The 10,000-nt window shown below is 45.6% G+C and overlaps 1 long non-coding RNA gene across 1 annotated transcript in view; it reads left to right on the forward strand.

Annotated features, from left to right (window-relative positions):
• The window catches only part of LOC125773768 (uncharacterized), a 23,673-nt gene extending 15,348 nt beyond the window's left edge, over positions 1-8,325 (forward strand). The window contains exon 3 of the long non-coding RNA XR_007420358.1: positions 8,309-8,325. This is a non-coding gene — a long non-coding RNA (uncharacterized LOC125773768). The remainder of the gene's footprint in view (positions 1-8,308) is intronic.
• Positions 8,326-10,000: the final 1,675 nt, after the last annotated feature.

Below are 10,000 nucleotides of genomic sequence, written 5' to 3' on the forward strand. Positions count from 1 at the left end.
AGTAGCACCATAGAGGCCCGAGTAGAGCGAAATGTGGGCCAAATTGAACATTTGAAAATTTTTACAAGTCCAGAAAATTTTCTAAGTCCAGAAAATTTTCTAAGTCCAAAGAGTTGGACAAATTTCCTTAGGCCCAAAGGTTGCACTGAATGTTCCTAAGTTGGCCATCAGTACCCATGAAGTATCGCGAAGGTTCACCCGAAAGACACAATATGCCCTAAAGTACCCACAGAGTACCCACAAGTTGCACCCAATTGGCCTAAGTTGGCCAAAAGTACCGACAAGTAGCACCATAGAGGCCCGAGTAGAGCGAAATGTGGGCCAAATTGAACATTTGAAAATTTTTACAAGTCCAGAAAATTTTCTAAGTCCAGAAAATTTTCTAAGTCCAAAGAGTTGGACAAATTTCCTTAGGCCCAAAGGTTGCACTGAATGTTCCTAAGTTGGCCATCAGTACCCATGAAGTATCGCGAAGGTTCACCCGAAAGACACAATATGCCCTAAAGTACCCACAGAGTACCCACAAGTTGCACCCAATTGGCCTAAGTTGGCCAAAAGTACCGACAAGTAGCACCATAGAGGCCCGAGTAGAGCGAAATGTGGGCCAAAGTACCGAGTAGTTGCAACAAATGCCCAAATGGATACCAAAATGTGGTACCAAGCACCTAACTGTTGCAACAAATGCTAGCTTTCTGAGCAAAAGCTGTGGACCAATTTCGTAGAAGAACCGCCTAGGCGAAAAGGCAAAAATCGCCGAAGCTGGCCCGCTCGCAGAGCTCGCGGGCCAGGAGATACTCATAGGGCGATTTACTAGAGTGGGGAACTTGAGAATTTTTGTGTCCGAGACTTTGGGCAACTTCGCGGCCGCCCCCTTAAAGTAAAAGATTTTCTCTGGGTGCCTAAAATTCGCAATTCCCGCAAAGTCGGGAAGACGTTAAAGTTTTTGCCCAAAAAATGGCCATCGATTTAAGGTGATTTTCCAATAAGAAAATTTTTCCTAAGATGAATTTTTTCGAATATTTCCTAAACTAAGCGTCGGAGCACATGGCCGTGGAGGAACTTTTGGTAGCTTTTGGCAAGGGCTATCGGATGAAATAATGCGAAAGGCCATCGGAGCGATATTGGATAAATGCGGGCCCATAAACGTACCTAAGAAGTGAAAATTGGTACCTTGCACGCAGGATGCAAGAAATGCTTGAGTGTTAACCATCATCGGTACCAAGTACCTAGGTTATATCGAGTGCGTAGATGGAAGTCGGTACCAAAGGGAAACCTTCCTAGGCTAGGTGCACGCAAGTGAGTATGGATCGATCAGTAGAAAGATGGGAAGCCCAAGGAAACCTTCCTAGGCTAGGTGCACGCAAGTGAGTATGGATCGATCAGTAGAAAGATGGGAAGCCCAAGGAAACCTTCCTAGGCTAGGTGCACGCAAGTGAGTATGGATCGATCAGTAGAAAGATGGGAAGCCCAAGGAAACCTTCCTAGGCTAGGTGCACGCAAGTGAGTATGGATCGATCAGTAGAAAGATGGGAAGCCCAAGGAAACCTTCCTAGGCTAGGTGCACGCAAGTGAGTATGGATCGATCAGTAGAAAGATGGGAAGCCCAAGGAAACCTTCCTAGGCTAGGTGCACGCAAGTGAGTATGGATCGATCAGTAGAAAGATGGGAAGCCCAAGGAAACCTTCCTAGGCTAGGTGCACGCAAGTGAGTATGGATCGATCAGTAGAAAGATGGGAAGCCCAAGGAAACCTTCCTAGGCTAGGTGCACGCAAGTGAGTATGGATCGATCAGTAGAAAGATGGGAAGCCATAGGAAACCTTCCTAGGCTAGGTGCACGCAAGTGAGTATGGATCGATCAGTAGAAAGATGGGAAGCCCAAGGAAACCTTCCTAGGCTAGGTGCACGCAAGTGAGTATGGATCGATCAGTAGAAAGATGGGAAGCCCAAGGAAACCTTCCTAGGCTAGGTGCACGCAAGTGAGTATGGATCGATCAGTAGAAAGATGGGAAGCCCAAGGAAACCTTCCTAGGCTAGGTGCACGCAAGTGAGTATGGATCGATCAGTAGAAAGATGGGAAGCCATAGGAAACCTTCCTAGGCTAGGTGCACGCAAGTGAGTATGGATCGATCAGTAGAAAGATGGGAAGCCATAGGAAACCTTCCTAGGCTAGGTGCACGCAAGTGAGTATGGATCGATCAGTAGAAAGATGGGAAGCCATAGGAAACCTTCCTAGGCTAGGTGCACGCAAGTGAGTATGGATCGATCAGTAGAAAGATGGGAAGCCCAAGGAAACCTTCCTAGGCTAGGTGCACGCAAGTGAGTATGGATCGATCAGTAGAAAGATGGGAAGCCCAAGGAAACCTTCCTAGGCTAGGTGCACGCAAGTGAGTATGGATCGATCAGTAGAAAGATGGGAAGCCATAGGAAACCTTCCTAGGCTAGGTGCACGCAAGTGAGTATGGATCGATCAGTAGAAAGATGGGAAGCCATAGGAAACCTTCCTAGGCTAGGTGCACGCAAGTGAGTATGGATCGATCAGTAGAAAGATGGGAAGCCATAGGAAACCTTCCTAGGCTAGGTGCACGCAAGTGAGTATGGATCGATCAGTAGAAAGATGGGAAGCCCAAGGAAACCTTCCTAGGCTAGGTGCACGCAAGTGAGTATGGATCGATCAGTAGAAAGATGGGAAGCCCAAGGAAACCTTCCTAGGCTAGGTGCACGCAAGTGAGTATGGATCGATCAGTAGAAAGATGGGAAGCCATAGGAAACCTTCCTAGGCTAGGTGCACGCAAGTGAGTATGGATCGATCAGTAGAAAGATGGGAAGCCATAGGAAACCTTCCTAGGCTAGGTGCACGCAAGTGAGTATGGATCGATCAGTAGAAAGATGGGAAGCCATAGGAAACCTTCCTAGGCTAGGTGCACGCAAGTGAGTATGGATCGATCAGTAGAAAGATGGGAAGCCATAGGAAACCTTCCTAGGCTAGGTGCACGCAAGTGAGTATGGATCGATCAGTAGAAAGATGGGAAGCCATAGGAAACCTTCCTAGGCTAGGTGCACGCAAGTGAGTATGGATCGATCAGTAGAAAGATGGGAAGCCATAGGAAACCTTCCTAGGCTAGGTGCACGCAAGTGAGTATGGATCGATCAGTAGAAAGATGGGAAGCCCAAGGAAACCTTCCTAGGCTAGGTGCACGCAAGTGAGTATGGATCGATCAGTAGAAAGATGGGAAGCCATAGGAAACCTTCCTAGGCTAGGTGCACGCAAGTGAGTATGGATCGATCAGTAGAAAGATGGGAAGCCCAAGGAAACCTTCCTAGGCTAGGTGCACGCAAGTGAGTATGGATCGATCAGTAGAAAGATGGGAAGCCCAAGGAAACCTTCCTAGGCTAGGTGCACGCAAGTGAGTATGGATCGATCAGTAGAAAGATGGGAAGCCATAGGAAACCTTCCTAGGCTAGGTGCACGCAAGTGAGTATGGATCGATCAGTAGAAAGATGGGAAGCCATAGGAAACCTTCCTAGGCTAGGTGCACGCAAGTGAGTATGGATCGATCAGTAGAAAGATGGGAAGCCATAGGAAACCTTCCTAGGCTAGGTGCACGCAAGTGAGTATGGATCGATCAGTAGAAAGATGGGAAGCCCAAGGAAACCTTCCTAGGCTAGGTGCACGCAAGTGAGTATGGATCGATCAGTAGAAAGATGGGAAGCCCAAGGAAACCTTCCTAGGCTAGGTGCACGCAAGTGAGTATGGATCGATCAGTAGAAAGTGGGAAGCCCATTACCAGATGCCCTAGTGAAGACCGTAAACGAATATCATGAACCGATAAGGAGCACCAAATGCCCTAGTGAAGACCGTAAACGAATATCATGAACCGATAAGGAGCACCAAATGCCCTAGTGAAGACCGTAAACGAATATCATGAACCGATAAGGAGCACCAAATGCCCTAGTGAAGACCGTAAACGAATATCATGAACCAAGAAGTAGCAACGAATGCCTGAAAAAGTACCAAGTCCACGGTATAGAGTAACGAGAGTTAACCGCCGTGATGTATGCAATGAGGGCAGCCATTGCATGGGTTCTGGACTTGGTTCGCGAATAACTTTTTTGCTAGACATCGGACAAAGTTAACGTGTAAGAACGAAATGTAGCATTTGATGCCACCTATCCAAAACTTTTTCAAGATTGAAGATCCGATCGATACAGCCTGAGTTATAGGCAAAAGTTGGTGCAAAAACGAGCATTTTTAATGGTGAAAAATCGGTACTCCTCGAATAGCTCCTGTTGGCAGCATCGGACCACATGGTCGTGGAGGAACATATTGTAGCGTGCGGTGTCAAGTATCGACACCCAAAACCGCATGTCCGATGGACGGAAAATGACCAAGTTATAGTGAAAACTTGGTTGCACCAAATTCCCGAAGAAGTGCAACGAGAAGGTGAATGCGATGGTTGTTCGTCGAATAGCTCCGGCCACAGACATGGTAGCGATTAGTGGTGCATGGAAGAAATCTAGCCACAAGTGCCATCTACCCATGGCCAGAAGAAAGTGTGGCCATATCTTGGATACCGGCGGAGCTATGGGGCAAATATGGGCCAAAAATGGTGCAAGTTGGACCAAAAATCCGAAAAAGTACCTAGGTAAATGCGATGGTTGTTCGTCGAATAGCTCCGGCCACAGACATGGTAGCGATTAGTGGTGCATGGAAGAAATCTAGCCACAAGTGCCATCTAGCCATGGCCAGAAGAAAGTGTGGCCATATCTTGGATACCGGCGGAGCTATGGGGCAAATATGGGCCAAAAATGGTGCAAGTTGGACCAAAAATCCGAAAAAGTACCTAGGTAAATGCGATGGTTGTTCGTCGAATAGCTCCGGCCACAGACATGGTAGCGATTAGTGGTGCATGGAAGAAATCTAGCCACAAGTGCCATCTACCCATGGCCAGAAGAAAGTGTGGCCATATCTTGGATACCGGCGGAGCTATGGGGCAAATATGGGCCAAAAATGGTGCAAGTTGGACCAAAAATCCGAAAAAGTACCTAGGTAAATGCGATGGTTGTTCGTCGAATAGCTCCGGCCACAGACATGGTAGCGATTAGTGGTGCATGGAAGAAATCTAGCCACAAGTGCCATCTACCCATGGCCAGAAGAAAGTGTGGCCATATCTTGGATACCGGCGGAGCTATGGGGCAAATATGGGCCAAAAATGGTGCAAGTTGGACCAAAAATCCGACCAAGTTCGCGAGGCGCTTTCGTGAATAGCTCCGGCCACAGACATGGTAGCGATTAGTGGTGCATGGAAGAAATCTAGCCACAAGTGCCATCTACCCATGGCCAGAAGAAAGTGTGGCCATATCTTGGATACCGGCGGAGCTATGGGGCAAATATGGGCCAAAAAAATGGGTAAAATTGTACGGTCCAAAGCCAAGGGTAAATTTTTTTATTCCTCTAATAACTTCTAGCACAGACATTGAATCGGTTGGTGATGTATGGATGAAATGTAGCAAACAGTTGGAACTACCCATAAAATCTTAAAGATTGACGATCCAATGTATAGAACCGGAGTAATGTGCGATACTTGGTGAAAAATCGAGTGAAAAATTAGCTATAAACTGTTTTTGGCCCATAACTCGAATACTAGACATCGGAAGGGGGGGTCGTAGAACGATTTTTTGTTGCCCTATCGATTCCCTATCGAACGAGCAAAAGTTGTTTTTTTGACCAAAAAGGACCCCTACTCTAGTAAAATTGGCCTGATTTTACTAGTCCCCGGTACCCGTACAGGCAAAATGAGCAAAATGCTCAAGTATGAATGGTTTTTGGCTAATAACTCGAATACTAGACGTCGCAGGGGGGTGTCGTGGAACAATTTTTGGTAGCCCTTGAAATTATCTATCGAATGACATATACTTGATTTTTGGCCAAAAAGTTCCCTAGACTAGTAAAAATCGCATCATTTTACTAGAGTCGGGTACCCTGGACGAAAAACCGCTTAAGTTGCGGTTTTTGGCTAATAACTCGAATACTAGACGTCGCAGGGGGGTGTCATGGAACAATTTTTGGTAGCCCTTGAAATTATCTATCGAATGACATATACTTGATTTTTGGCCAAAAAGTTCCCTAGACTAGTAAAAATCGCATCATTTTACTAGAGTCGGGTACCCTGGACGAAAAACCGCTTAAGTTGCGGTTTTTGGCTAATAACTCGAATACTAGACGTCGCAGGGGGGTGTCGTGGAACAATTTTTGGTAGCCCTTGAAATTATCTATCGAATGACATATACTTGATTTTTGGCCAAAAAGTTCCCTAGACTAGTAAAAATCGCATCATTTTACTAGAGTCGGGTACCCTGGACGAAAAACCGCTATAGTTGCGGTTTTTGGCTAATAACTCTAATACTAGACGTCGGAGGGGGGTGTCGTGGAACAATTTTTGGTAGCCCTTGAAATTATCTATCGAATGACATATACTTGATTTTTGGCCAAAAAGTTCCCTAGACTAGTAAAAATCGCATCATTTTACTAGAGTCGGGTACCCTGGACGAAAAACCGCTTAAGTTGCGGTTTTTGGCTAATAACTCGAATACTAGACGTCGCAGGGGGGTGTCGTGGAACAATTTTTGGTAGCCCTTGAAATTATCTATCGAATGACATATACTTGATTTTTTGACCAAAAAGTTCCTAGACTAGTAAAAATCGCATCATTTTACTAGAGTCGGGTACCCTGTACGAAAAACCGCTATAGTTGCGGTTTTTGGCCAATAACTCGAATACTAGACGTCGGAGGGGGGTGCCGTAGAACAATTTTTTGTAGCCCTTGAAATTACCTTTCGAATGATATATAGTGGTTTTTTGGTCAAACAGTGACCCCGAGACTAGTAACCCTCCATACACAAAACCGCCTAAAAAGTTTTGGTTTTGCAAAATTTTGAAAAGTGCGTCAAAAAAATTTTTTCAAAAAGTACCAAATCGTGATCAGAACTCACTATAGACCATAAAAAGTGAAATCCGATGGTCATTTGCAACACTTGGTCAATCGAGAAAAATTTCACTTTTTTACTAGAGTCGGGTACCCTGAACGAAAAATCGCTCAAGTGATGGTTTTTGGCCAATAACTCGAATACTAGACGTCGGAGGGGGGTGCCGTAGAACAATTTTTTGTAGCCCTTGAAATTACCTTTCGAATGATATATAGTGGTTTTTTGGTCAAACAGTGACCCCGAGACTAGTAACCCTCCAAACACAAAACCGCCTACAAAAACTTTGTTTTGAAAAATTTTGAAAAGTTAAAAAAAATTTTTTTTTCAAAAACTACTAAAACGTGATAAGAACTTACTATAGACCATGAAAAGTGATATCCGATGATAATTTGCAAAAGTTGGTAACTAGTAAAAAATTTCACTTTTTTACTAGAGTCGGTGCAACGAGAAAAAAAAAGTCCGTGATGGAGAAAAATGGCACGTTTTCCACGCCTGTACGCTTTCGTTTTCTATATAGGGGGTAGGTGAGCCAGAAGCATGAATTTGACTGAGTACGTATCTTTATGAATTGGGGCCCTTCTAAATCGATTGAGACTACCCCCAGGACGATCGGACGACTGCTTCTGGCTCAAAATGTGGTTTTTAGATTTTGATCGTCAATTATGAGAGAAAAAAATCGGATTAGAAGTAAAGATACGAAATGCTTGGTCTAAGTTGGGAAACGACTTCGGATATTTGTTGGACGTTGTCGTAGAAGGTCCGAGGACCAAGGAAAAGTGATTTCCAAGTGGGATTATGCACTATTAGTCGATGGTAAGATGTGAAATTAGTAGAACTTACCATACAGTTTGCGAAGTTGAAGCAATCGGTTGGTGAACATGGTACTGTCTGTCCAATTTGGTGGTTCGGAATGAGTGAAACGATGTTGATGATGGATAGGACGTTCCGATTGCCCCCGATCGGGGAACATATAGTGGTCTTTAAGGTCCAAGTACCTATGTTTTGGTAAGCAGAACTGAGAGTTAAAGGATGAAAGTCGGCCATTCCTAATATCATCCTATCGGTGGTTCGCGAGTTGTTTGAGGACCGGAGCAGCTCGCGATGAAACGTCCTAGGGTATTGGTTATCCATCCAAGGAAGAGTAAATGCGATCCTAGATGTGTGTCGTTGGCCGTTCTAACCGGTATCGCCTATCGATGAGATATCGACGGGCATGCCTTACTCGAAAGTTGAATTCTAGGATCGATGGTCAAACAGACCTATGAGAGATAAACCAAACTGAACACGTATTGATGTCGGCTTTTCCTATCATTTGATGCCGCAGGTTGTTTAGGGACCGGGAGCAACTTGCGGCCGAGACGGTCCCCGGGGGTTTCTTTCTCCAAGGAGTGGAAACTATTAAGCAAGAGTTGTAGCAAGATACGATCCTCTGATGTGTCGTTGGCCGTTCATGCGGTATCGCCTGTCGATGAGACATCGATGGGCATGCCCTTACTCTACCGACCTTCTAATTGAGAGTATTAATCAGGGATCGATGGTCAAACAAGACCAATGAGCCGATAAACCAAACTGAACACGTATTGATGTCCCTATCATTTGATGCCGCAGGTTGTTTAGGGACCGGAGCAGCTTGCGGCCGAGACGGTCCCCGGGGGTTTCTTTCTCCAAGAAGAAGAAACGATTAAGCAAAAGTTGTAGCAAGATACGATCCTCTGATGTGTCGTTGGCCGTTCATGCGGTATCGCCTGTCGATGAGACATCGATGGGCATGCCTTACTCTACCGACCTTCTAATTGAGAGTATTAATCAGGGATCGATGGTCAAACAGACCTATGAGCGATAAACCAAACTGAACACGTATTGATGTCGGCATTTCCTATCATTTGTCGCAGGTTGTTTAGGGACCGGAGCAGCTTGCGACCGAGACGGTCCCCGGGGGTTTCTTTCTCCAAGGAGAAGAAACGATTAAGCAAAAGTTGTAGCAAGATACGATCCTCTGATGTGTTGTTGGCCGTTCAAGCGGTATCGCCTGTCGATGAGATATCGATGGGCATGCCTTACTCTCCCGACTGGATTACTGAGAGTTTAATCAGGGATCGATGGTCAAACAGACCAATGAGCGATAAACCAAACTGAACACATATTGATGTCGGCATTTCCTATCATTTGTCGCAGGTTGTTTAGGGACCGGAGCAGCTTGCGACCGAGACGGTCCCCGGGGGTTTCTTTCTCTAAGGAGTGGAAACGATTAAGCAAAAGTCGTAGCAATAATCGATCACCTGATGTGTCGTTGGCCGTTCTTGCGGTATCGCCTGTCGATGAGATATCGATGGGCATGCCTTACTCTCCTGACTGTTTAATTGAGAGTTATAATCAGGGATCGATGGTCAAAAAGACCTATGAGCGATAAACCAAACTGAACACGTATTGATGTCGGCATTTCCTATCATTTGTCGCAGGTTGTTTAGGGACCGGAGCAGCTTGCGACCGAGACGGTCCCCGGGGGTTTCTTTCTCCAAGGAGAAGAAACGATTAAGCAAAAGTTGTAGCAAGATACGATCCTCTGATGTGTTGTTGGCCGTTCAAGCGGTATCGCCTGTCGATGAGATATCGATGGGCATGCCTTACTCTCCCGACTGGATTACTGAGAGTTTAATCAGGGATCGATGGTCAAACAGACCAATGAGCGATAAACCAAACTGAACACATATTGATGTCGGCATTTCCTATCATTTGTCGCAGGTTGTTTAGGGACCGGAGCAGCTTGCGACCGAGACGGTCCCCGGGGGTTTCTTTCTCTAAGGAGTGGAAACGATTAAGCAAAAGTCGTAGCAATAATCGATCACCTGATGTGTCGTTGGCCGTTCTTGCGGTATCGCCTGTCGATGAGATATCGATGGGCATGCCTTACTCTCCTGACTGTTTAATTGAGAGTTATAATCAGGGATCGATGGTCAAAAAGACCTATGAGCGATAAACCAAACTGAACACGTATTGATGTCGGCATTTCCTATCA

Source organism: Anopheles funestus (assembly GCF_943734845.2).
Source record: "Anopheles funestus chromosome X unlocalized genomic scaffold, idAnoFuneDA-416_04 X_unloc_52, whole genome shotgun sequence".
NCBI classification, from domain to species: Eukaryota; Metazoa; Arthropoda; class Insecta; order Diptera; family Culicidae; genus Anopheles; species Anopheles funestus.